At 36.2% G+C, this 27,084-nt stretch overlaps 1 long non-coding RNA gene and 1 pseudogene across 2 annotated transcripts in view; one reads left to right on the top strand and one right to left on the bottom strand.

Annotated features, from left to right (window-relative positions):
• LOC131494957 (uncharacterized) overlaps positions 1-27,084 on the top strand; it is a 232,257-nt gene that overhangs the window by 51,393 nt on the left and 153,780 nt on the right. The gene's annotated exons all lie outside the window — the stretch shown is intronic.
• On the bottom strand, positions 1,894-2,503 carry LOC131494956 (MICOS complex subunit MIC26-like; annotated as a pseudogene).

Here is a 27,084-nt window from a genome sequence, read left to right as displayed (position 1 = left end):
AGCACAGAATCTGATGCGGGGCTTGAACCCTCAAACCGCAAGATCATGACCTGAGCCAAAGTCAGACGCTTAATTGACTGAGCCACCCAGGTGCCCCTGATTTTAACACTTTTAAATTTATTGAGACTTATTTTATGGCTCAGCATGTGACTTATCTTGGTAAATGTCCTATGTGCATCTGAGGAGAATGTGTATTCTGTAGTTTTTGAGTGTGTTGTGCTATAAATGCCAATTAGGTAGTTGGTTGATAATGCTGTTTAAATTTTCCTTATCCTTACTGATTTTCTGTATGCATATTCTATAAGTCATTAAGAGGGGGATTGAAATCTTCACCTAGAGGTATGGATTTGTCTTTCTCCTTTAAGTTTTGTCAATTTTACCTTCATGTATTTTAAGGTGTTATTAGTCCTATAATAATATATTAGTCCCATAATATTAGTCCCATAATAATATAAGATTATTATGTATTCTTGGTTAATGGATCCTTTTATCATTATGAAATGTTCTTTATCTCTAATAATATCACTGTCTTAAAGCATGCTAATAGTCTTTGTCTGATATTAATATAGCTACTCCAGCTTTTTTATGTTTAGTGTTTACATGGTATATTCTTTCTAGCCTTTTACTTTTAGCCCATCTCTGTCTTTATAATTTAAAATGGCTTTCTTATAGTCAGCATATAGTTGGGTCTTGCTTTTTCACCCAGTCTCAAAATCTGCTTTTCATTATATGTTTAGACTATTTAATAATGTAAGTATTGATATGGTTAGGTTTAAGTCTGCTATCTTATTACTTATTTTCTATTTATTTCACTTGTTCTTTCTTCTTACGTAATTTTGAATTAATGGAGCAATTTTTAGTATTCAATTTTATCCATTGTATTTGTTTATTAGCTATATCCTTTATTCTTTTAGTGGTTGTTCTGTGGTTTACAATATGTGTGTAACCTATTACAGCTTATATTCATCTAATATTATACTACTTCATGTATAACGTTATGATAACATTCATTTTCTACATGTTGACTTTATGTATTTTTTACATATATTTTACTTTGACACATGCTATATACCTAACAGTATATTGTTGCTTTAAATAGTCAATTGTCAAATTTTTACAAATAAGAAAACCTTTTTATATCCCAATATATTGCCCTTGCTTATGCATTCATTTGTGTCAATTTCCATCTAGTATTATTTTCCTTCATTCCAAACAATTTTTTTTATCATTTATTTTAGAGTGGGTCTGCTAGCTCCAAACTCTCTTAGCTTTTGTTTGTCTGAAAATGTCTTTATTTCCTTTCCATTTTGCAAGATATTTTGGCTAGTTATAGAATTCTAAATTGCCATATTTTATTGGCAACTATTCATATCTTTGTTCTCTTCTATGCAGTGTTTACTCTTTCTCCACTTGCTTTTAAAATTTTGTTTAATAACGACAAATGTCTTTATGATGTTTTTTTCTTGTGGGTTTCTTTGTGTTATTTTGGAGTTTGATGAGCTTATTGCGTCTGTATTTTTAGTTTTCATCAAATTTAGAAAGTTTTCAACAGATTTTTTATTTTTCTGTTTCCCTCTTTATGTGTCCCTAATCACATAGATTTTTTTTAACTTGGAATTTTAATTGTGCACATAAAAAACAGTATGAGAACAAGGAGTCCTATGGCTGGACATTATCTCTAGATGCAAGGATTTCCAATTAGTCCACTTGTAGTTTGACATCAGCCAAGATAATTAAGAAGTCTAGTATTGTTTTTCCTGAAGAAGAAAACCAATTTACTACATTCAGTAATGACTTCTATAGCATGTTTTTTTCTGTAGAAATACTGGTTTACTGCATAGAGTTTTCAATGTTTTCCTATAGCAGATTAAAATAAGCAGAGCCTGGAGAATTTTACTTGTTTCCAGGTGAAGTCTTAACATTTACTACCTTTTGAAATTTCTCTTTCCACAAATCTTCTCCAACTATGTATCCTCATAAACCTCAGTCATATAATTTCTCCCCACTGACTGTACAAATATGATGGCTTATTGTGGATAATAAAGAGAGGCAGTTAATCCCATGAACCCAGGTGGATACACCAGCTTCTTTATTTTTGAATCACTAGCCAAAAGAAGTCCAGCAATGTCAGCAAAACCAATGACACCAAGTCTTGGAAAAAATCCAGGAGGCAATTTTGGAGATATTCATAACTGTCTAACCCCCATTGGACCAAGTTCTGTATGATGGGCTTAGTTTGTAAATATATTTTCTGACACCAACTTATATATGGCTTACAATAATGTCAGAGTTATGAGATGCTTTCTTCAAGTTGGGCCCTTGGCTCCTCCACATATTTAGATTGACCCTCAGGAATGGAGTAGAGTGAAAGCCCATTAACCTTCATGGAAGTTTTGTGAGGTGAGTCATTTTTAGGTGATGCATAGACTTTGAAAGTGAGCAGACTCAGGCTGGCCAGCCCCACAGACCTCTGAATTACCTTGAACATGTTGCTGGCAGAGGTGGCTCCAGTGTAATTACATGAATTTTAGACCATTTGATATTTTCATAGAGATCAATGAGACTTTTACTTTTATTCTCTGGGAATTGTTTTTAGAATTTTATTGCTGTGTGCTTTGGATTTGATAATTTTTAATGTTATGGTTTCAAATGTACTGATCTTTTCTTCTTCAGTGTCTAATGTACCCATCTATTTATTTCAGATAGTGTTTTTCAGTTTTGAAGTTCAAGAATAGTTTATATCCCTCTCCTCACTATGCTTTTCTATTTCTTTAAGATTATAAGCATATTTATAATAGCTGTTTAGAAATTCTTGGTTAGTAAGTCCTTCATCTATGATATTTGTGGGCCTGCTTCTATTGACTGATTTTTCTTCTGGCTATGGCTTACAATTTGCTGCTTCTTCATTTATCTTGAGTGCCTGGATATTGTTATTTTTCTTTAACAATTTTCTTTCTTTGCCAGGTAGTTAATTTATTTGCAGTGCAACTTAATCCTTTTGGATCTAAAGAAACCTTTATTCTCGGACTATTTCTAAGGCATCCCTAATTATTAGCCCTATTTCAAATGCATGGCACTTCTCTACTGAACCATTCTGCTGAATGCCCCAGGTATTCAACAAACTCTCTCTGCTTGGCTTGTGGGAATTCAAATGTCTCCCTGCTCTGCATGAACTCTGGAAATCATTGAGCCCCCCCACGCCCACCCCAAGTACTCTTGTTTGGCATTTGGGAAGTTTTAACTTGAACATAATGCAATTTTGTATTCAAACAAGGACACAAGGAGGCCCCTCTTCAGGTTTTTGGAGTTCTTTTTACATATAGCTCCATCCTCTCTAGTACTCTTTTATGCCAAGTCCAGCTGCTTCAACCTTGCTTAGCTTTTGTTCTTTCTTTCTCTGAAAAATGGTCTGTAAACTTTAAACAGAAAGCTGTGACAATGGTAGAAATCACTTTATGTGTTTCTCTTCTCTTAGGGGTAACAATCTTGCAGTGCTTGTTTTTAAATGACTGAAAACAAGTTTTTCTCATATATTTTGTCCAATATTCAAATTGTTTACCATGGGAGATCAAGTAGCTTGCTGAAAGCACAAATCAGGAGCAGAATTTTCCATCAGCCATGTTGGCCTTTCTTTTCAGTTCTTTAAAAGAAAACATAATCAAGTTAGTATTTGCCTTAAAACTATTGCACTTATTCTTTCTGCTTAGAAAAGTCTTCCCAGGCATGTCTACAAGCTACCTCCTTCTCATTCCTTATTTTCCAAAAGAAGCTTTTCTTGACCATACTATTTAAAGGCATTATTTATAATTTTAATTCTTTCCTCTTTTCTTTCATAAAATTTATTGCAGTCTAATTATCTCTTAATTTTTTTTACATGTGTAATGTCACCTCTCCCCTTGCTATGTAAGCTCCACAAGGAGTGAAACTTGTACTCCTATATTCCTTAGCTTCTTGAATGGTACTTGGCCCATAGGCAGGAGCCAGGAAACATTTCCTGAATTTAACTATGAATAAAGGTAGTAGCTAGCCATATACTCTGAAATTGTAAGGTAAGGAGGTGCTAAGCAACATAGTACTGGAGGCCTACACAGTAGAGTAAGTTATGCTTATTTTTCCTGTAAAATCTTCTTTTTCATGAACAGTAAAGAGAATTGAATCCATTATTTTCACAAGAAAAAATGTGACTTTAGATTCTAGATATTTAGCTATGTTTGATACTGGTCTCTCCTCCTTATGAATCTAAATTTGCTATACTCTTATTAGTTACATTATAAGTATGGTCTGTGGCAGTTCTTTGAAATAGAGATGCTTAACTATTTTCTCAAGTTAACCTTCTTTATTGAAATATATTGGTATGGTGGCATCTCAGTTTGGGCTGCTATATCCAAAATACCATAGAATGAGTGGCCTTAACAATAAACATTATTTCATATAGTTTCAGAGGATGGGAAATCCAAGATCAAGGTGTCAGCAAATCCAGTGACTGATGAGGATACTTTTGTGGTTCGCAGACAGCCATCTTCTCATCTTCTTCCAGGAGCCTCACAAGGAGGGAGATCCTCTGTCTCATGTCTCTTCATATAAAGACACTAATTCCATTCATGAGGTCTCTATCCTTATAACCTGATTACCTTCCAAAGACTCCGAGTTGAATACCATCACTTTGGGGATTAGTCTTCAATTTATGACTTTTGTGGGGTACAAACATTCAGTCTACAGCTAGTGGAGAAAATATTGTCTTGTATAATGGTATACATAAATACTATGTGCCAGTTTTAAATTTGCTTGATGATGAAGGGGCTGGCCTGCTTTAATATGAAATAACTGTGGTCATGTTACTGATTTTAATTCTGAAATAGTTAGAAAAATAGCTGACCTAAATAGTCATGTTGTACTTAGTTTTACATTCTCTTAGGTACATGGTTTTTATTAATCATCCAGTTTACTAAAATGTAGGTCTGCATTTTCTTACATTTTAAGAAAGAGAATATTCCCATCCAAGATCTTGGGAGTTGATGTTCTCTTAGTATTATTGGCCTACATGATGGAGGTCTAATCCTCTCCCCAGTCGCAGATTGGTATTTAGGAGCATACGAAACTTGGTGACAGATTTTGGGGCCATACTTATTTATGGGAACTATCTTGGAATCTGCAGGATAGTTTTTTAAAATTTTTATTTGTTTAGTTTTTAATTGTTCCTAGAGCTTTGTTATTGTGATAATGTTTATGGACTGTTCTTCTTCATCAAGTATTTGTAGCTTTCAATATTTCATGTAGAATCATGAATACATTTTGATATAAACTAAGACATTTAACTTTTAAAAGCTATGCCTCATGTTAATATCTCTTTAAGCATCAAACTTCTTAAATTTATCTGTACTATATTGTCATAATTCAGTATAAAATTTCAAACTTAAACAGTACTTTAATTTACTCAGTCAAGTAAATCAAAGATACAATTTAGAGTATATACAATTTTTAAGATATTTTTCAAAATATCTAGAGAGCATGACTTCTCTGCCTAAGTGATAATAGTCCAGCATAAACATTTAAAGGCATAAAAAAATTCTTGGGATGTGGTCAGACACAGGTATTTGTTTATTTAATGTACTTTGCATATAATTTTTTAGATGTGAAAAAGAAGGATCAGCTTTAATCTCCTCAACATTTCCTGAACATTATGACTTTTAGGCTCTTATGTGAATACTGCCAAGGTGATAATGGACACCACTAGTAGCTTTTATGTGGAAATGGAAGTGGCTTTCAAGGTCTCAGGTAACCATGGTCCAAGAGTAACTTATGTTTCAGTCTCTAATTTACTTAGTCCCACTTAGCTTTTTTCATCACTGAGAACATTTTCTCTCAGGCCCACTTTTACCAGAGTCCTAAAGATGTCCAATGATAGATTGGAAGCCTTAGCCTCACAAGTAAGTGAGATCTGGAAATAATTTTGTTGTGCTAAATATGGTGTCTAATGTTTCAGCTTTTTTGCTTGCTAAAGATACCATGCATACCCATCAGTCTTCTTTCCCAGCTTGACTTTCCTAACGGATTAAGATTTAGTTCTGTTGTTGATAATTCTTTCCTTTTAAATGGTTTGGGCTAAGTTCTCTCTTTTCTCACCAAAACAAAAGAAAACAAAACAAAACAAAACAAAAACCAAAAACGACAACAACAAAACAAAAAGAGAGAGAGAGAGATGACAACAACAACAACAAAACAAAAACAGAGAGAGAGAGAGAGAGAGAGAGAGAGATGTTAGTTAACCTCATTTTGGGAGAGAAAATAAATTTTTTTTGAACAGAAAGGAATAATATAATGAATATAATACCCGATCATCTTTTATGGCTATCTCTGTCCTTTTGCATAGTTTCAGTCCATAAATATTTGTTAAATAAATGAGTGCATTAGTGAATAAACCAGCCATATTGAGATATTTTATTTTATTTTAAATGTTTATTTATTTTGAGAGAGAGAGCGAGTGAGTGGGGAGGGGCAGAGAGAGAAAGAGAGAGAGGATCCCAAGCAGGCTCTGTGCTGACAGTACAAAGCCCAATACAGGGTTCAGTCTTATGAATTGCGAGGTTATGACCTGAGCTGAAATTAAGAGTTGGACACTTAACTGACTGATCCACTGAGGTGCTCCTATATTGAGATATTTTAAAAATTCTTGTAAAAAGAGGAATATTTTTTCTAGGTAGTCCAAATCCCAGTGCCCACAGGAATTAGATGTTTAAATCTATTCTTTCATTTTTGTATGTAATAAATATTTAACAAATAATGAAAACTGCTTTTTGTGACTCATGCATTTCACCCCAACCAATCACTGATGGCTCCACTTTCTTTTCAATAGTCATTGTAAAGGGAGTAGGAATGTCTCTAGTGAGAGATCCCTGTGTGTCTATATACCTAAAGCTGTAACATTTGTCATTTTATTCTGTGATTTGTAAACTAAAGAAGGTCAGCTTGTTCTTAACACATTGAAAATAGTTTATTTTTATTTAACAGTTTTTATGTTCAAAAGTTTGGATAGAAATTTGCTGGTAACAAGGCAATTCATAAACATCACCATATCATCTGACCTTTTTACTAGTTGTCCTACTTCAGACACCCACTTTCTTGCAAAGTTTCAAATTCACCATTTGCTTTTTTGTACTCAATTTCTTTTTTTTTTTCCATGAGTTTAAGATGTTTTTCTAAGAGGGAGAAGTGTATCAATAAGTTCCTCAGCACTGCTAAAATTATCAGTGAACATCTTGTCAGACAGTGATGTGTGAATCTGTTTTGTATGCCTCTATCCAAGGCCAGGTTTGTTGATGGAGGGAAACACTTTCTCATTTTTAATCCTGAATCCCACCCTGTGTAGAACACAGTAGTATCATGCAGAGACTTCCATGGGAGAAGATGCCATTTTAATTTGTTTTCTAGCTTTCTTATTTGTCTGTGTTTTCCTAAACATTAAGTTTAAAACAATGGACTCTTACTATTTCCTCTTCATATTCATTGGTTGCTTTCAGAGATACTTTATTCCCTTTAGTTCAGGCATAATTCCACCCTGGTTCTAAGAATCTGTGAGTTAGGAGTGGAGCATTTTTGTCATATTCTTTAATGTCCTTTGATGCAGGTCCAGCATGCATCGGCTGCTGCAGTGATCTTAGAATGATTTACTTATCCCCTAATGCCATCTATGAAAGAGGAAGTCAACCAGGTTTGTATAAATGCAGGATTCTAATGTGACCACTAACATTAAGTCACTAATGCGACCCTCTCATTAGCCATTACTTTCAATTAGGTGTTCTCAAACAATTAGCTTTCGAGCTACATGATCTTATTTATAGCATATACATTCCCCGGTGAGAGAAGAAATTACTTCTGGGAAAGCTGAGTCTCCAACTTTTAATTTAGGTACTAAATTCAGATACATTACCTCAGTTGGACTTTCTTCTTGTGGAATTACTAAGCTCAGTTCTCTTGATCATGTGATTCTTTAGGCATCATGAGCCTCTTAAGAAGAGAACTACTAAACTCCATGGGTGCTTAGAGCACACAGGAAGATTAATGCATCAGAGACCTGCTCTTTGCAAATAGCATTAAAACTTTTCAGATTTTCGAAGCATTCTCAGGAAAACATCCTCACATCTTATTAATAACATTTGGAGCCATGTATTTTGTAAGTTCCTAGTCTTATGCACAGATTTGTCTGAAGTTTTTGTTGTTGCTTCTTTGACTCTATCTTCTACCATGAAAACTGAAACTCTGGAGTCACTTTAAAGATGCTCTGAAAGAGGCGCCTGGGTGGCTCAGTTGGTTAAGTGTCTGACTCTTGGTTTTGGTTCAGGTCATGATCTCACAGTTTGCGAGATCAAGCCTGTGTTGAGCTCTGTGTTGACGGTGCAGAGCCTGCTTAGGATTGTCTCTCACTCTCTCTCTGCCCCTGCCCACTTGTGCTCTCTAAATAAATAAGTAAATAAGTAAGTAAATAAATAAATATGATGGTCCTGATGGAGTTTTCAAAATACATAATAACATTTAGTGCAGCGATAGTCACATGGTACTTTCCAGATACCATATCAAATTTTTCCCAAATAAGACATGGTCTTTGCCCAGAAGGAGTTTGCTATGAATGTAAAGTCATACAACAAATATTGAATATATATGTGTATATATATACATGCATATATATATACATATATATATATATATATATATATATATATACATATATATATATATTCATCCATTTTTTTCAAATCCGCACAGGGTACCTAATATTTTCTAGACTCTGGAGAGACAGTCAGTATATAAGAATATACAAAATCCTCCTCTCAGACCTTCATTGTATTGTTTGTGGAGGACTGGGATGGAAAAGGACAGATAGTGCCAAGAAAACCAACCAACAAATAAGATAATTACAGATTATAGCAAGTGCAGTGGAGAAAACAAAGTGATAGCTCAGCAGAGGATACTTCTGAGCTCTCAGTAAAGACACAATTTCATCTGAGTTCTGAAGGATGGAAAGGAGCTGGTGATGGAGGAGCACAGAGGCAGAATGAGAGCAGGTGCAAAGGCTCAACAAGCTTGACCTTTTGGGGAAGAGCAAGGTTAGAGTGATTGGAACACAGTGAATGAATGAGAGAGATGTGGAAGGCGAGGTTGGTTTTGAAAACAAGAGTCAGTTTGTGGAGGCCAGGTTGGATTTTATTTTAAAGGCAGTGGAAAGTCATTGAAGCATTTTAGGAAAGATGGTGTCTTATTAGACTTTAAACAAGATGTTTCTACCTGCTGTATGGAGACTAAGTTATAAAGGCAAGAGTTAAAACAAGGAAACACATTAGGAATCTGTTTCAGTGTCCTTAGTATCCACCTAGGAGATGATGGTGGACAGGACTAGATGGGATCAGTAGTGATGGAGATGAATTGTAGATATCTGAGATATATTTGATATATTTTGATGATGGATTGGCTGTACGGGATAAGGGAAATAGAGAAACAAAGCATGATTTATTGATTTTTGGCATGAACAACTGAGTATAATTTGCTGAAAAATAAGGAATAATGGAAATATATAAAGGGAAAGTAAGTGTAGAGGAAGAAAACTTGTGACAAGTCATGGGGTCATGGTGATTACTTTTTCTTTATGTGTTTTGTGTATGTTGTATTAAACAAATATAATGGATTTGCCCAGTTCTATTAAGTTCTATTGCAAAGTTCTGTTAAGTGCTATATGCTAAAATAGAACAGATAATTTTTGAATCAATCATATTTTATTGAGGCACTGTTCAGTTCTAAACACTATGTTAAGTCCATCGTATTCTTAATTCTTGATCTCCAGGCATGCCAAAAGCAATTAAAACCTGATGTGATGAATGCTGTAATGGAGGCATATATAAAGTATTATGGAAACAGAGAGCGGGAGACATAGTCACCCCTGAAGATGGGGCAAGGGCATCTGGAAACAGTGATTATTCCAGCATTCCTAAATGCGAGGGGCTGAGGCTTGTAGGGGGTCTGGGGTTAGGGCAGAGGGCCCTGTGCCCTTGTCTTAGTACTGTGTTCAAGAGGGAGGCTGAGGGCGATTTTGGGGACCCCACGTTCTCATGGCATTGTCACTACCTGAAAGACAACATCTATGCTGGCCCTTTAAAGTGAGAGAGAACTTTGTCAAGTACAAATGAGGGAGGGGGGTGTTTTCTAGGGAGAGAAAAAAGCCAAATGTTCAGGAATAGTATGGAGGAATGGTAAGAATTGTGGTTGGAGATGTAGACTGGAAACAGCTGTGAAAACCTTGGAAGCTGAGCTCAGGAGACTTATTCTTACCCTCAAGGAGCTTTCCATCCAGAAAGAGAGTTTTACCAGTCATGTGCCTGCCAGTTGACATACTAGCCTTATATTTGATGTGACAGATTGTGAGCATAATTAATTATTAATGAAGCCTTGATGAAGCTGATGTCTTTGCTGAGTTATCATATTAAGGGTGTTGGGATTTGTGTTTACATCGTTCAGAAAGAAATTGTGGTAGGAGCCAGCAGGGGACAGTGTTTGGCCTGACTACTGAGAAGCTTGGAAGTTCATTTTTAGGACTAGCTCCTTTTCTCAAGTTCTATTTTTCTTTTCCATTATAGGCTTTAAGGAGTGAGCCTATGTTCCTTTCCTCTTTCTACTTTATGTCTTGGATTTCTTCTACTACAGAAATGGCTTCTGAATACATGACCATTCTTCCAGTTCCCAGTTTCTGGAACCCACCTGGCAAAAAGGTGCTTATGAGTTTGGCCAGAATGACCAGATTTGAATTTTGATTCTGTGATTTATTATTAGTTCTGTAAACTTGGAAAAGTTTCTTAAGCTCTCTAAACCTGTTTTTCCTTTTTAATTTATAAGCCAAAGATAGTACTACTGCTTACCTCATAGGGCTGTTGTAAAGGACAAATGAAATAATGCATATGAACTTAGTATAACACCCAAAGTACAATGATAAGTTCTTGATATACCTCAATGACTGAAAACAACTCTTCGGTAGGTACTCTGTAAATGTTGGCTGTTATAATTATCAATCCTCAGCAGGATTAATCAAAACAACAAACCTTAACTAAATCATGTAACCTATGTTTCCAACGGTCATAGCACAGAATCAAAAATAGTCATGTTCAAACAAACTGATTTCTCTGGATCTACCTCCTTTTAATCTGTGAAAACAACATCATTCACCCATTCCCCTCACCTGGCTCGAGAACACCCATTGTGCCCTGGAAGACCAGCCCTCTTGGGCACTGCTTAGTGGCCTACACCCTCTCTGGCTCAGTGTGGGCATAGCTCTTCCCGTGGCTTCTCCTGTACCTGCTGCCATCGTTGCTCCTGATGTCTTGCACTTACTGGAGCCTGCTGCCTTCCCCAGTAGAGAGAGGGAGGGTTCTGGGATGGTTTGGCTCCTGGTTTCACCACTGTTTCCATTCTGGGCTTAACCTTGGCTACAAATGGAGAAACAGTCCTGTCCCCTTTGTGAGATCCTCTCTGACATAGGCTACTTTGTAATGCTGCCTCATGCTCTTACTGTGTGATTGAGAGCTCATGTAACAAGTATTTGAACTTTTACCAGCTACTTTTCTACATCTGATTCTTCCTCAAGTGCAAACATAATTTCTTGGGGATTAGTTTAGAAAACGTTGAGTGTGTCTTAGCCTGCTTGCTGATTTTGACTGTGCTACTGAGATAGTTACTAGAAGCTACTCTAGACTTTTACTTTTTTCTTGCATTCTAAAAAAAAAAAGAATCTCATATGTCCTTTCACCTTTCCTTAGGAAAAGCCTGTGCTGACTGTGTTTCCCTGGGAAGGCCCTTTCTTTTATCTGCAGAGACTGGGCTTAGCATTGACTTGTCCAATATCAATATTATTGGAGAAGAGGACTTGTTTCCAATCTCCAACAATGATGTAAGGAGGAAACAAATCTGTAAGAAAGCTTTATGATGACAGATATATGTGAAATGAAACAAAATGTTTTGTACATATCCCCAAATTTTAATTTTCTTGTTATATCAATTAATCTTATTTTGAAGGTTAGGGGGAAAATAGGAGGAAAAGGAGGATATTAAGAATGATTAGGGAAGATCACTCAGAGGAATGAAGAAAGATAAGAAAGGAAAGACAAAAGTGAAAATGCACTGAAAGAAAAAGTGATGATATTTTTTTCCTTTCGAGTATTTTGCACCAGACAAAAAGAAGCCACGACCTCTGGCTTGTCCTCTGCTTTTCTTTAATGGTATTTCTTGCTCTTAATTTAAATATTGTTATTTTTCACATCAAACTCTAACCCGTTACAGAATCTAATAATTCAGAAGTTGGGTAGTCCCATTTTTAATGGTTTAAAAAGTAACTACATGATAAAGTAAAAGTAACTTTTTTTGCCTGCTGCTAAAAGCACCATAAGTAATATACTGAATTAAAACTTTCAAATAACTGTGTCACCTTTCTATTGGCAAGTAACTTGGTACCAGATGGGATTCCTTAAATAAATATTCTGGTTTATCGTCTCAAAATTTTTTTTTATTTCAAATAATCAATAAAACATGTAGAAATAAAACAAAAATATAGGCAAAAGGAATTCTTTATTTCATAATGACGAGTTTTAAAACATACCAATTTATTGCCAACGATTGAATTTTGGAAAGGAATCTCAAGAAAATCCTGTTTAGTGTTCATAGTATCTCAGGGGCAGGTGGCAAAAATTTGGTCACTGGTGAGAAAGTATGATAGATTTATTTGCATTCTATAACTCTTTAAGATAGGAGTTAGAAATAATAGATAGAAGCAGAGTCAGAGATCAGGGCCATGGGTGGTCCACTCAGCTACTCAGCTCTGTTGTTCCTTCATTGGAGTACCTATGACCTTGGTCTAGGAACTGACCTCACAAAAGCCCATTCAGTTCTCAGCAAATGGAAACCAGTGCCCCCCATTAGGAATCCAGAGATGGATGGAGGTGGTTGGGGGAAAAACAGTCTCTTTATTTATGTACTAAGAGATATTAAACTTTACTATCCAATATTGCTATAATACTAAAGTGGAAGCTGTTCCTTCTTTTATCCTTAAACCACATAGACAGAAGTGAGTGTTAGTATTCACTACTTTTTCTTCTGCTGTTTTCACTTGTTAAAACCCGTTCAGTTTTGAGATTTTGCCATTTATTTATAGAAAATATTACTTTCTTTTGGCTGTTGTCATCTCTAATTTTCTTGACTTGCTACATTTTTGGGGGAGCCCTCCCTGACCTTCATGATTGGAATAGTTCTTCTTATATGTACTATTAGAGTACATACCCAATTTCAACAGATTATAACATTTTTACAGTATTTTTTGGAGTCAATACTCATGCTTAAAAAGGCCAGATAGGTAACATGAGTGTCTGAAGATTTTGGGCTAAGAAAATAAAGATTAAATTGCTTGTATTGCAAAAAAGCTAAATTTATCCCCTGGTTTTAGTGCATTAAGTTCCACAATAATAGGAAGCATTTCTATTTTATTTACTACTGTGTCTCCATGCACAAGGACAGGTGCCAGTACTAAGTAGACTCTCGGTGAGATGGGTCAAATGTTTGAATACATGAGTTTACACATTGTGAGAGTTCCTCTTATCCCTTTGTGAAAGTGTGTGTCTCCTTTTTAGGTGGTCAGTGACCCTTAGAACTGCAAACAGTATAATATCATAAATCCAACACTGTATATTTGGACATTATTACTTAACTTTTTTAAAGGTAATAAAAGTATTTCGTTGAAGCGCCTGAGTGGCTCAGTCAGTTAAGCATCTGACTCTTGGTTTTGGCTCGGGTCATGATCTCATAGTTTCGTGAGTTCAAGCTCCAAGTTGGGCTCTTCACTGACAGCACGGAGCCTGCTTGGGGTTCTCTCTCTTTGCTCTCTCTCTGTCCCTCCCCCACTTAGTACCAGATGTCTCTCTCTCTCTCAAAATAAATAAATAAATTAAAAAAGTAATTCGTATCCCAATATTTTATTAGAAATTTTTCTTACTTTAACTACCTATTGCCATTTTTTCCAGTTTTCTTCCCACCTCTGTGGCTGCTCTAGTTAGGTCTCATTTTTCTATATCTTCTCTTCCCATTTGTTCCTCTCTTTGGCTTACTTTATTGATTCCCTCCCAGATGCTCTAAGTACTATCTATTTACCAATTACTCTTAGATTTGTGTTCTCTCAGAACTCACACCTGAATACTAAAACAAAAATTTCAAAAAGAAAATTACCTTATGAGCATTTCCACATGGGTGTTTCACAGATATCTTACACTTGTTTGGTCAAAAACTCTTCCTTCCTACCATGAAACGCCTTTCATATTATTTTTAGAATTCACCACTCCATATATTTGCAGTGTCCTCAAAAATGAGTGCTATTGGGTTAAGCAATATGGATAAAGAGTGACCAAAATAGACACATTATTTTGACAGAGACAGGTATTGAGTATGTACTAATCAGAGTAACCATGTAATTTTAGTTGTAGTAAGAACTCTGAAACTAAAGTTGAAGATGTCACGGGAAGATGTTCTCTGGTAACATAATCCAATCTGGAGCCCAGAGACAGTTTTTCTGAGTAAGTAACATTTAGGCTGAGGGGGTGGGTGTGAAGAGGTAGGGAGAGATTGTTCCAAGAAAGACTAATAGGTGTCAGATCCTGGCCTGAGCAGAAATGGGGCACGTAGTAATGACAGGAACATGATGGAGGAGGAGACTGGTGATGTTGGCAGACATTTTATAGGTCAACATTTAGGACTTAGGCTTTATTCTAATGGCAACACAACGTCATCAAAGAGTTTTCAGTGGAGGTATCATAAAATCAATTTTCCATTCTAAAAAGATGGTACCATAATCTAGCCAGTCAGCCAAACCAACAAAGTGGGAGTCCTCCTGTACTTCTACATTTCCGTTAGCTTTCACATCTGCTATATCCACCAACTTGCATTTGTCCAAATGGTCAGACTCCTCTCCTCAGTGCCTTTGTGGATGTTGTGCCTGCATTCTGAACACCCTTCCATTCTTTCTCCACTTGGGTAATTTCTACAGGCCCTTTGTGAATCTGAACACCACCTCTAGGAAGTCTTCTAAGATTTTATGTCGTTCCTTGTCTCCATCCTCATTTCCAAGTCATCTGACTGACATTCCCATAGTGTTCTATATGCACCTCCACCTTCATACTTATCAAACTGCATTGAAATTATGTGTTTGTTAGCCTTCTACCCATGTAGACTGTGAGCTTTTTGAGTTCTATGACCACTTTCAGTTCTTTATTTCCAGAGACTAGCACAGTGTAATGGTAGCTGCCAAACATACAGGTATTGAATAAAGGACTGTATCAGTAAGGAAGACTCATCTACTATTTTGACAATCCTAGATAATTTATTTTCTAATAAAGATTGTTTATCTATATTTATTGGATATCCACATGACTATACATAAGTATATTGGATATACACTGGAATCAGATGTGTATGTACATAAAACACAGTTTTATGGAAACAGCATGGACAGTACAATCAGAGAGAGCTGGGGTTGCACTTTGGCTTCTGTGACTGTCTAGCCATGTCATTTGTGGGAAGTTCGTTTATTTCTCTAGGCTTCAGTTTCCTTATCTGTAAAATGGAGATAATAAATGCTGATAGCTTTGTGTGTTAATAAAATAACTGAATCAACATACAGCCTGACTTCTGGCAGGCTTTTAATAAATGGCAATTCTTTCCCGTTTCTTTTCTTTTCCCTTTCCTCTCCTTCACTAACATTCTCACGCTGCCTTTTTTCACTTATTCCTACAATTAAGTACTCGAGAAACTTGGCATCAGTGTTTCTGGCAGTTGGTGAATTCTTTTGAGAAATGTTGTACAAAGTGATAGAGGACTGTTTATCTCTGATACTAGAATTCAGGAAAGAGTTTCAAATATTTGAAGGTAAGAAGTACAGTCAGGGAAACTGCTGTTTTGTCATTGTCCTTGCATATCATAATTTACCATATATATCATAGAAAATAATTTACACTAAAATATTTAATGAAGTTTACTTTTTCTATTATTTATGTTATTCTGTGATTTTTTGAAATCAGGTCAGAACTTTTGTGTTTAATGAAGTCCAACATATCATTTGATGGAAAATTCATTGTTAATTAAGTGATATATAGATATATATTTTTATTCATAAATAAAATACTATATTATTGAAATAGAGAATAACATGTCAGAAATGTTAGATTAGTTATGTATACACGTGTAACCACTTCATTTATATGTATTCATACAGTTAAGTAAAATTTTTTTTTAACTTTTTAAAATTTATTTTTGAGATAGAGACAGACAAAGCATGAATGGGGGAGGGTCAGAGAGAGAGGGAGACAGAATCCGAAGCAGGCTCCAGGCTCTGAGCTGTCAGCACAGAGCCTGACGCGGGGCTCGAACTCACGGACCGTGGAATCATGACCTGAGCCAAAGTCGGATGCTTAACCGACTGAGCCACCCAGGTGCCCCAAGTAAAATTGTTTTAAATAGCACTCTTTACCATGGATGAACAACTATCCCTATTTTAGGACTTGTTATTTTATATTCCTTAAAAATACACAAAATAAAGCACTAAATAATAATTAGGAAGAATTAAATAGGTTTATAAATAGAAAAAGTCAAATATTTGATTTACTTTTTGAACTGTGGACTATACTCAGCAAACTATCATACCTTGTACTTTATTCTCAGGAACTAAATTATACTGACATCTCTTAAAGTTCCTGAAGATATGTTCATTTAAAAGGTTTGGTCTTACATTTTGTGTTAAAATAGGTTACTTAACTCTTGAGGACTGGATAGATACAGACTCCCAAATTATGTTTTACGTTCATTACAGACTAGAAGGGGCAGACAATGAGTTAGACTTTGGCAGAGTTGCAGGTCTGGGAGAGTATCCATTTTGATGGAAACACCATCTAGAAACACCCTCACAGACATATTTGGAAATAACGTTTAACCAACTATCTGGGCACCCCATGGCCTAGCAAGCTATGAGTCAGACAGACCACAGATTCAAATATCAAAACTGAGACCCAGGGAACAGGTCAGAGAAGCAACAAAGGTAACTTCCCGCTGAAGGTGAAGGCCTGGTTTGGTCTTAGAGACTAGGGACAAGTAGGGGCAAATTGAGTAATAAGACTTATCCTAGAAGCCGGGGGCAAAAGAAAGGCTGCAAGGCCAGATATGCCACAGGTAATGTAAGTCTCTATGTGATTCTGACTTATCAGAGTGAGGCGGATTGCAGAGGACTAGGGCATAATTGATGTCAACTGACTTTTACTGTGACTCACGCATTCAAATTGAAATGTGTATTGAAAATGTCCTTCTGCAAAATTTGAATAGAGATTGAGAGTTTCTCTCATCAAGAATATTCATGGTTTTCTTTTGGTTTCAAAATGTCAGTGTCCAGTCCCAGTTTGGGACTCCTGTGCCAGACAGCCTATGTGATAGTGATGGTTTTACCTGGAGTGCCGTAACTTTACCTTTGGAGTTGGCAGGTGATATGAGGAATTGGAGTAGCTGGAGGAAGGAATTCAAAATGAGTGAGGAGGCTCCAAACAAGAACAGCTTGGATGGGTAAAGAAAAGCCCATGTTGGCTGTGACTATCTGGAAAGCTATGGAAGAGGAGAGAATATTGAGTCTGGAAGCATCTGGGCAGAATTTTGGGAAGAAGAAATAGTTACTTGAGTAGAAAATGAGTGGTAAGGAAAGTATCACTAAGTGGGATTGAGTGACAGTGAAAGTCTAATCTGGAGCTAAGATTCTAGGGGAGCTTAAGGGCTTGCAAAGAACACTGTAACTTTACGAGTAGGGATCAAGTAGTGAGCCAGCTGAATGAAAAATGAAACCTGGATGAATAGCCTTTTTAATGCTTGAATATTATGTCAACCTGCATCAGGTTAACATGAATGTCTTTATAACTATCTGCTTCTGTAAATAACTCTCCAGCCTATGGTTTCAGATAAAAAAATAAAAAAAAAATTTCCTGCATGAGAGTACAGTTGTGCGTATTATCTGTATCTGACTAAAGCTTGTGTGGTGTTTTTCAGCAATAATTTTCTGATGTAGCCATTTTTCTAATATGAAAATGTAAAATATATATTTGTTTATAATATATCAAAATATATTCTAGATATCTTATAGTTTTATAGAACAAGTCTGTGGTCAATGAGATCAATTATATACCTCTGTTTCTTAAGGCTTTCTTTCCTCAAACTTTTATATGTCAGTGCTATCATTCTAGAGTGCTGCTTATGTAGAAATAAAGGATGGAATCTATACTCTCTGGGAGACTATGACTAATAGGGTACCAGGCAAGTAAATGCTAAATATCATAAAAGATATAATAGAGGAATGCCATGGAAGCTTGTAAGGGAACACCTAATCTAGACTAAGAAGAATGGATTTCAGTTTAGTAACTACTGAGAGACAATAACCTCTGTTTTGAGTTTTAAAGAAGAAAACTATTAGCCAAGAGAAGAACGCTCCAGAAAGTAACACAAAATCATAAAGCTCTAATACAGAAAGCTGTATTTGACAAATTACAAATAATTCACTACAGAGTACAGGGTTTAGGGGCAAAATGTTGGGGAAAAGAGGAGGTGTAGAGAAAAGTTAGAGAGGCATGTAGTAAATAAGTCACAGAAGAGTTATAGATCACATTAAGGACTTTTGGTTTATCCTGATGTCAGTGATAATCTGAAATCTTTGAAGAATGTTAACATGCAAGTAATATTTCCAGGCTTGTCTTTTAAAAGTATTATCATGACAATAGAGTGGAACATGGTTAGAAGGAGGTGTGCCTGGGAAAGATACATTGCAACCCAACTGGAGCTTTTAAAATAAGGCAATGGCTGTAGAGATAAAGAGATGGAAGCATATTCTAAGGATGTTAAGGAGACAAACTTGGTAAGACTTGGCAAACAACTGGATGTAGTTGGCAACTGAGAGGCATGAGGGTAAAGAATGACTTACAATTTCTGGTAGATAGATTAGATAAATTGTGATGTTATTTACTTGGAATGTGAACTCAGGAAACCTGATATGGAGGCGATAGATAGTGAAGTTTAATTTTGAACACAATAACTAAAGTGTAGGTAATAAAATCCAAGTAGGAATGTTCAGTGGAGATTTAGATAAATGGGTTGGGGGTCAGTAGAGACATTGGGGTGGAGATTTGGATTTGGTAGCAGTCAACAGTTAACATAATAGGAAACGATAAATTAAGTTTGTGTTATGGTTTGAAATGTATTTCTGCCAAATTCACATTTGGAAACCATAACCTCTAATGTATGTGACTGTTTGGAGATAGGGTCTTTAAGGAGTTAAATTGAGGTTAAATGATGTTCTAAAGGAGGAGACTTAACCCAGTAGTACTAGTGTTCTTATAAGAAGAGGAAGAGACACAGAAATGTGTGCAAAGAGGAAAGGTGCATGTTAGGACACAGTGGTAAGGTGTCCATCTAAAAGCCAGGAAGAAAGGCCTTACCAGAAGTTACTGCAAGTACCTTGATCTTAGACTTCCAGCCTCCAGAACTGTGAGAAAATAAATTCGTGTTATGCATCCATCCAGTCTGTGGTATTGTTATAGCAACCTAAGTAGAATAACATAGGAAGATTCTATAGGGATAGAAGAAAAGATGAATAAAGACAAAACTCTGGGAAACTAATATCAATTAAAGAAGATAGACTACATTTGAAAAAGGGCAGCCAAGGAAAAGGAGTGAGGACAGAGGGAGATGCTGACAATACAGAGTGAAGAGAAGACAAGTGGAAACGTGTTCCTGATGGAGCTGAGAAGTTAGGTTTAAAGGGATGGAAGGAAGAAATCAAAAAGTGGTTATAGATTTAGATAAATTGTAGAGTATAGAGACAGGAAATTAACAAGTTATACTCAAGGCTTTGAGTAAGGTTGTTTTTTGAAACAGGCACTGGAAGGAAGAAGGTGGATAGGAAACTTCAAAATGCTAAAGAGTTAATACATTTATTGTGTACTTCTTCTGATTAAGAAGAGATAATGGGGGGGGGGCGGTGCCTGGATGGCTCAGTTGGTTAAGCATCTGACTTCGGCTTGGGTCACGATCTTGTGGTTCATGAGCTCGAGCCCCACATAGGGCTCTGTGCTGATTGCTCAGAGCCTGGTGCCTGCTTCAGATTCTGTGTCACCATCTCTCTTCAGCCCTCCCCTGTCGTACTGTTTCTCTCTCTCTCAAAAATAAATAAACAATAAAAAAAATAAAATTAAAAAAAGAGATAATAGGGACTTGATTGAACTTCTTCTTTTAAAAATTAGAAATTTGGACTAAATATAAGAAATACGGTGTTCAGATACTGGATATCAGTTAAGGAAGGATAGTAATCTCTTTCCTGAGAGAGGGGGAAGAATGAGGTGACCCTATGGTTGCCCCAGCTGGCTACCTGGAGATGTTCCAGCCATAGTACAGGAAAGGGGAATCCATATGGATCTTAAAGTCTTTGATTTGAAGAAACAAAAGTGAGACTTCAGGGAGGCCAAAGTAATTTAAGTTTGCAGAGTAGAGAGAGAGAGAGACAGAGAGACAGAGAGACAAGGATAGAGACAGAGAGAGACAGAGAGACAGAGAGGGAGAGAAAGAGAAAGAGAAAGAAGAAGCTGTGGAGATCCTCAGAGTGCTTTTAGTTCTTCAGCTGGGTACTGATCATCACAATGCATGTGAAGGAACTATCCACTTAAAAGTAACAGAGGGAGCAATCACTGCAATTCATCAATGATCGGGAAAAGTACCTCTTTCTGCAGGCCTTAGTGGAAAAACTTGTAACTGATGGAGCATCAGATACAGTACTCAAAAGGGTGTTGCTATAGTAGTAAGGCAAAATTTACTCTAGACTAAAGGCTGTTCTAGTCTTGCTTAAAATATCAAGCTTCAAAAAGATCATTGTTTTTAACTAACTTGACTAAGGCTCAGAAAAATGTTTAAGACTATTTATAGGGATACAAAAATATTCGGCACTCAGGAACATTTATAGGATTACAAAATATCCTGTACCCAAGAGGGTAAAATTTACAATGTCTGGCATCCAATCAGAAATTGCCAGGCATGCAGAGAGGCAGGAAAATATGACACATAAAGAGGAAAGTCAATCAACAGAAACATACACAGAAATTATACAAATGATAGATTTTCTAGACAAATACATTACAACCCTCATTTTAACTGTTTTCTATATGTTCAAGAAGGTAGAGGAAGGATTGAACATGTTAATTAGAGACATAGAATATATATATATATATATGTATATATATATATACATATATATACATATATATATATATATATATATGAAAAAGACTCCATAAAACTTCTAGAGATAAAAGAAAAAAACTGCCTGACATGAAAAACACACTGGATGGTATTAATAACAAGTTAGAAATTACAAAAGAAAAGAACAATGAACTTGAAGACAAAGCAAAATTGACTGTCCAAGATGATACACAAAAAGAAAAATGACTGAAAGATAAATAAATCATTAATGAGAAGTGGAACAATGTAAAAATGCTTAATATATGTGAAATTGGAATTTCTGAAGGAGGGGTTATAAAAATATTTGAAGAATCCATGGCTAAAATTTTTCAAAATTTGAGAAAAATTATATCAATCCAGGTACAAGGCACCTGAACAAAGCTTCGGCAAAGCACATCATAATAAAGTGTTCAGAAAGTGTTAAAGAAATCAGTGTTAAAGAAAAATCTTGGGGCACCTGGATGGCTCAGGCCATCATGACCTTGATTTAGGCTCAGGTCATGGGATTGAGCCCCATGTCAGGCTTTGTGCTTAGCATGGAGCTTGTTTAAGATTCTCTTTCTCTCCCTTTGCCCCTCTCCCCTACTCATGGTCTCTCTTTCTCTAAAATAAAAAAAAAAAGAAAAAGAAAAAGAAAAGGAAAAATCTTTAAGGACTTCAGAGAAAAATGACATATTAAGTACAGAAGAACAAAGATAAGAATGACAGACATCTCGCTGAAAACAATGCTGTGGAACATCCCACCGCAAATCAGTGGAACAGCATCTTTAAAGTACTGAAGAAAGAAAGAAAAACCATCACCAAAATATCTTTCAGAATTAAGGTTAAATAAAGCCTTTTTCAGAGAAATAAAAGCTGGAAGAGTTAAGAACCAGTAGACCTGCCTGACAAGAATTGTTAAAAGTCATTCAGTTTGAAGGCAGATGATAGCAGATGGAAATCTAGATTTACACAGAGGAATGTAGAGCAGCAGAAATGGTAAAAACGTGAGTCAATATAAATCTCATTTTAAAAATCTCACTAAAAGACAATTGACTATTGAAAGCAAAAGCAGTGACAAAATAGTGTGAGCTTTTTAACACAGTTAGGAGTGTCTGAAATAATAGCACAGTGGTTGTGAAGGCAGAAATGAAAGTGTATTATTTTAAGGTTCTTCTACCATATGTAAAGTTTTATATTAGTTGAAGGTAGACTGTGATTAGCTAAGGATGTAAACTAAAAACCAAAGCACTTGCTACACACACACACACACACACACACACACACACAAACTGAATTATAGCCAACAAAGGGAATAAAGTGTAATCAGAAAAATATTGCATTCATCTAAAAGATGCAGAAAAAAAGAGGAAAAATAAACAAAGAACAGATGAGATAGATTAGAAAACCTGTAACAAGATGGTGTATTTTAACAGCACCATGTCAATAATCACGTTAAATGTAAATTGTTTAAGCACCCCCAACTAAAAGGCAGAGGTTCTCAGACTAGATAAAAAAGAAAGCGTCAACTATAAGCTGTCTACAATAAACCCACTTTAAGTGTACAGACATAATAGTTTAAAAATAAAAAAAGATCGAAAAAGATATCCTATGCTAACACTAATCAAAAGGAAGCTGGTGGGAATTTAAAATGATACAACTACTTTGGAAAACAGTTTGACAGTTTCTTAAAAATCTAAATATACACTTACCATATGATCCAGACATTCCACTCCTAGGTATTTATGCAAGAGAATGAAAGCATATGCCTATACAAAGACTTGTACATGAATATTCATAGCAGCTATATTTGCAATAGCCAAAACCTCGAAAAAATCCAAATGTCCATTGGTAGGTTAAGAGATAAATAAGTTGCGGTTTATTCACACAATTAAATACTGCTCAGCAATAAAAGGGAATAAACCGCTGATACAAAGAACAGCATAATTGAATTTCATAATAATTATGCTGAGTGAAAGAAGCCAGACATAAAGGTATACATACTATATGAATCTCTTTATATAAAATTTGAAAATGTAAAGATATCTGTAATGAAGCAAAGCAGGTCAGTGTTTGCCTGGGGATGACTGGTTAGGAGAGAGGGATGCCGAAGGGTCACAAGGAGACCTTTGGGGGTGCAGGATATGTCCTATATCTTGCTTGTGTTGATGGTTTCATATGTGTTTACATATGTCAAAAGTTATGAGATTCCAAACTTTAAATATGCATCCCTTATTATATGTCTAATAAAAATAGTTATTGTGACGAATGGTCAGGAAAGCTGATTAAGCAGGTAGAACTATTAGGAAGGGTGGAAACCTGACTGAGGTTGTATACTCTGAATTTTTTTTTGTGCACAAATGTATACAACTGCATGATATTTTCCCATCAATGTTAGAAGTTGAGTTATAGGAATGAGAATGTGAAATCTTCAAGGAACTGGGTTAGTTATTTTCCAGAAATCATAACCCACTGCCAAAACAGTAGCATCTACTACAAGGTGAGAGGATTTTAGTCTCTCAGGATGAAGCCAGTTTTATGATGTGTGTTCACTAATGCACGAGGGCTGAGGAAATAACTCACTAAATACTACCATGAAAGGGTTAATGGATTACATCAAGTGTCAAATATTCTCCTGGTGCTTAAGCACTCAAGAGAATCTGACAATGTGTTTTCAACTATCTTGATAACATGCTGTATTTAATAAATGTTTCCCAATATAATATTTGCTCTACCAGCTCATTTCATATCTCCCTTGTACTTTTTAATAATCTGGTTATAGATGAGCTTAAAAGCACTGAATAACAATGGACAGAAGATTATATATTTAGTACCTTCCTTGACCTACAGCGTTAGAACATAAGCTTTCAAATAAAGATTGCAAAAAAAAAATCCTATTTAATTGTTCTTAGTTCTGCTGTTTGCATTGTTCATGTGTATTGCACCTTGCAATCCTAGCATATAGTGTTCTGCAAGGGTAGATTTGCTATGGATTCTGCCGCTCCTGGCAACACTCCTATCGACTATAACTCAAAATACCAGATGGCTGACTATAATCAAACAATAATGTAACAGAGAAAGATTAATCCTTATTTTTGAATATAATGCTAAGCTTTTGCAAACCTATTTCAGGTTAGGCTCAGGTGATTGATTTATAGTATCATAGATGTATAAAAATGTAGAATATGGGGATACTGGAATTACAGGTCTAGATTTGCCAAGTATTTACTGTTGTAAGGATCTCAGAATAGGATGTCAACTCATCCTTGTGATGTGTCCATATCTATGTGTATAACTAAAAATAAGTAAGTTTAAGCATACATTGCATTTACAACCACAGTGAAAGCCTTCTTGGATTCTATCAATGAGGCAGAGTCAGGCTCTCTTCCTTTGTCCTACTTGTACTTCATTCATAGTGTTATTGCACTTGTTGGAACTCTTGGGTTAGCTTTGTCCCTTCTGTGAGCTTTTTGAGACCAGGAGCTGCTGTGCTTTTCACCTTTGTGTCCCCAGCAACAAGACACACACTTTTCTTTAGTTAATGAATAAATAAAATTGGGATCATGGAATCCAGCAATTATAATGTTCCTCAAGGTCTTCAATATTAACTGGCATCACTAGTGATAGGTCTAATAAATGCTTTTAAAATATAATTTTGTTTCCATAGCACTGCCCAGTTTTTTGTTTATTTTACCTTTAACAGTGATAAGCAAGTGCACGAAGGGCCTATGGAAGTGCATTTGATTAACTGGTTCCATGCACCAGTTAAGAGAAAATTGATCCCTGAGTTTTTTTTTTTTATTGTCCATTTCCTAAAAAATTGAACTAAATTCTACAGTCATAGAGATGTCATTTATTTAGGTAATGTGTCCCAGAGGCAGTTTTTTACCCTTAAAAATAAATGCCCTTGCACATTTAAAGCTGTTTCCAAGTGAGTAGAGTGTGTGGCATCAGGGATATCTTGGCATCAGCCCTTCCCTCTCTCCTTGAAGCCTCTTGAAGGCCAGGTGCTTGGATGTCTTGTTCCATCGAGACATCGCCGCTCATCACCGTATTTTCTTGCCAAGATCCTAAAAATAAATTGGATAGAGTCACACACAAATTTATGTTCTTAGCCTCACCTGTGCTTTTGACGTTGCTCTAGCTCTCCTGTCTTCCTCCAGTCAGTTCTTACTCATTCTCTCCAAACGTTATTTCAAGCCTCAGCATTTAAAAAAAAATTTCATGCCGCCAAAACCCATGTTCTCGCTCCCTTGCCGTCCCTTGTGTAAGCAGAGGACCCCTGGCTCCTGGTCCATAGAAAGGTTAGAAGTCATTGGGCAGGAAAGCCCCATCTCTCCTGCCCTCATCCTGCTACGGTATAAAAGATTTCTTCTTGGCCTAGAAGAGTTCTTGCATCTTTTCCTGCCTAATAAGAGGATATTTGTAGTACTGACCACCTCTCTCTTCCATCTTCCTTCTGGCCCCTTCCTATCAACAATGAGGCAGACTTAAATTTCATGTATATTAAAAAATCATCATATTTCCCTTAACTTAGGCAGTCCTTATCAGAGCTATACATCTTTTAAAATTTACGTACTCCTGTTATTTTTTACATCGTCATCTTCCTTTCACTCCTTCATATGCTGGGTTGGTTTCCAGCCTAACAAACTTTGCCACTGAAACTCCTTCAGGAAAGTCAGAAGTGCTTTTTTTATAGAAAAATTCTGTGAATACCTTTCAGGGTGTATCTTACTGATAAGAGGTGGTTTTCCTTGAAGGTCAGGCTAGAGGCCCATCTTCTATACTGACTGGCACATATACCCTGGGTGGTCTCATTCACTCTTTGGCCCTAAAGTACTGTCTATTTGGTAATAACTTCCACCTCTGTATCCCAGACCTCTCTCCTGAGCTTCCCTTGGTGCCCACCCAATGATTTTCTAGAGACCTCCACTTAGAGTCTCATATAAGCATCCAACTCTACATGTCTCCACAAAAGCTATTATTTTCTCTCCGAATGTGTTTCTTTTCCTATGATTTGTATATAACAGTGATGGGGCAGCGCCCAGTTGCCCAAGCTTGCATGTCTTCCTGGACATCTCTCTCTCTTTCCATGTACATATTCAGTTAACCACCCCATGTAGTGAATATTATCTCTAAATATCCCTAAGTAGTTTAAATCCTCTCTATGCACACGATCCCTTTCCTACTTCAGTCATCACTCTCTCACTGGGAATACTAATTCATCCACCTGGTTTCTCCACCTCCAGGCTGCCTTGCTGTAATCCCATCTCTACGCTGCAGCCAGAATGATCATTCTTGAGGACGTAACCATATAGTACTCGCACTAAAAACTGTTTAGTGACTCCACGTTGCTTCAGCGTAAAGCACAAGCTCCTTAACGTGGCTTACAAGTCCTTCACGATTTGTCCCCTGTTTATCACTGCATTCTCATCCTTCGCCAATTTAAGCTCTCTCTCGAGGCTCCAGCCTTCCAGCAGTACTTCCAAGTGCTCAACATGCCAGGCTCCCTCTCATTTCTGGGACTTCACATATGCTGTTTCCTGTGCCTGGAATAATCTTACCAATTTCTCAACTGGAGCTTTTAGTTTTCAGCTTAGACATTAGTTACTGAAAGTCTTTTCTAATAACTTGAGTCAGGTTTAGGCACCACTTCTACCTACTTCCATAATATTCCACACCTTCATCTATCAGAGCATCTGTCAGAGCTCATCTTTATTTCCCCCATACTGTAAGTTTTATAAGGAGTGAGCCATACCTGTTTTATAGGTTTAGTTCTGG

This window comes from Neofelis nebulosa, chromosome 14 (genome assembly GCF_028018385.1).
Source record: "Neofelis nebulosa isolate mNeoNeb1 chromosome 14, mNeoNeb1.pri, whole genome shotgun sequence".
In the NCBI taxonomy this organism is placed as follows: domain Eukaryota; kingdom Metazoa; phylum Chordata; class Mammalia; order Carnivora; family Felidae; genus Neofelis; species Neofelis nebulosa.
The sequence above is the reverse complement of the archived record's forward strand: the minus strand, read 5'-3'. Positions and strand labels throughout refer to the sequence as shown.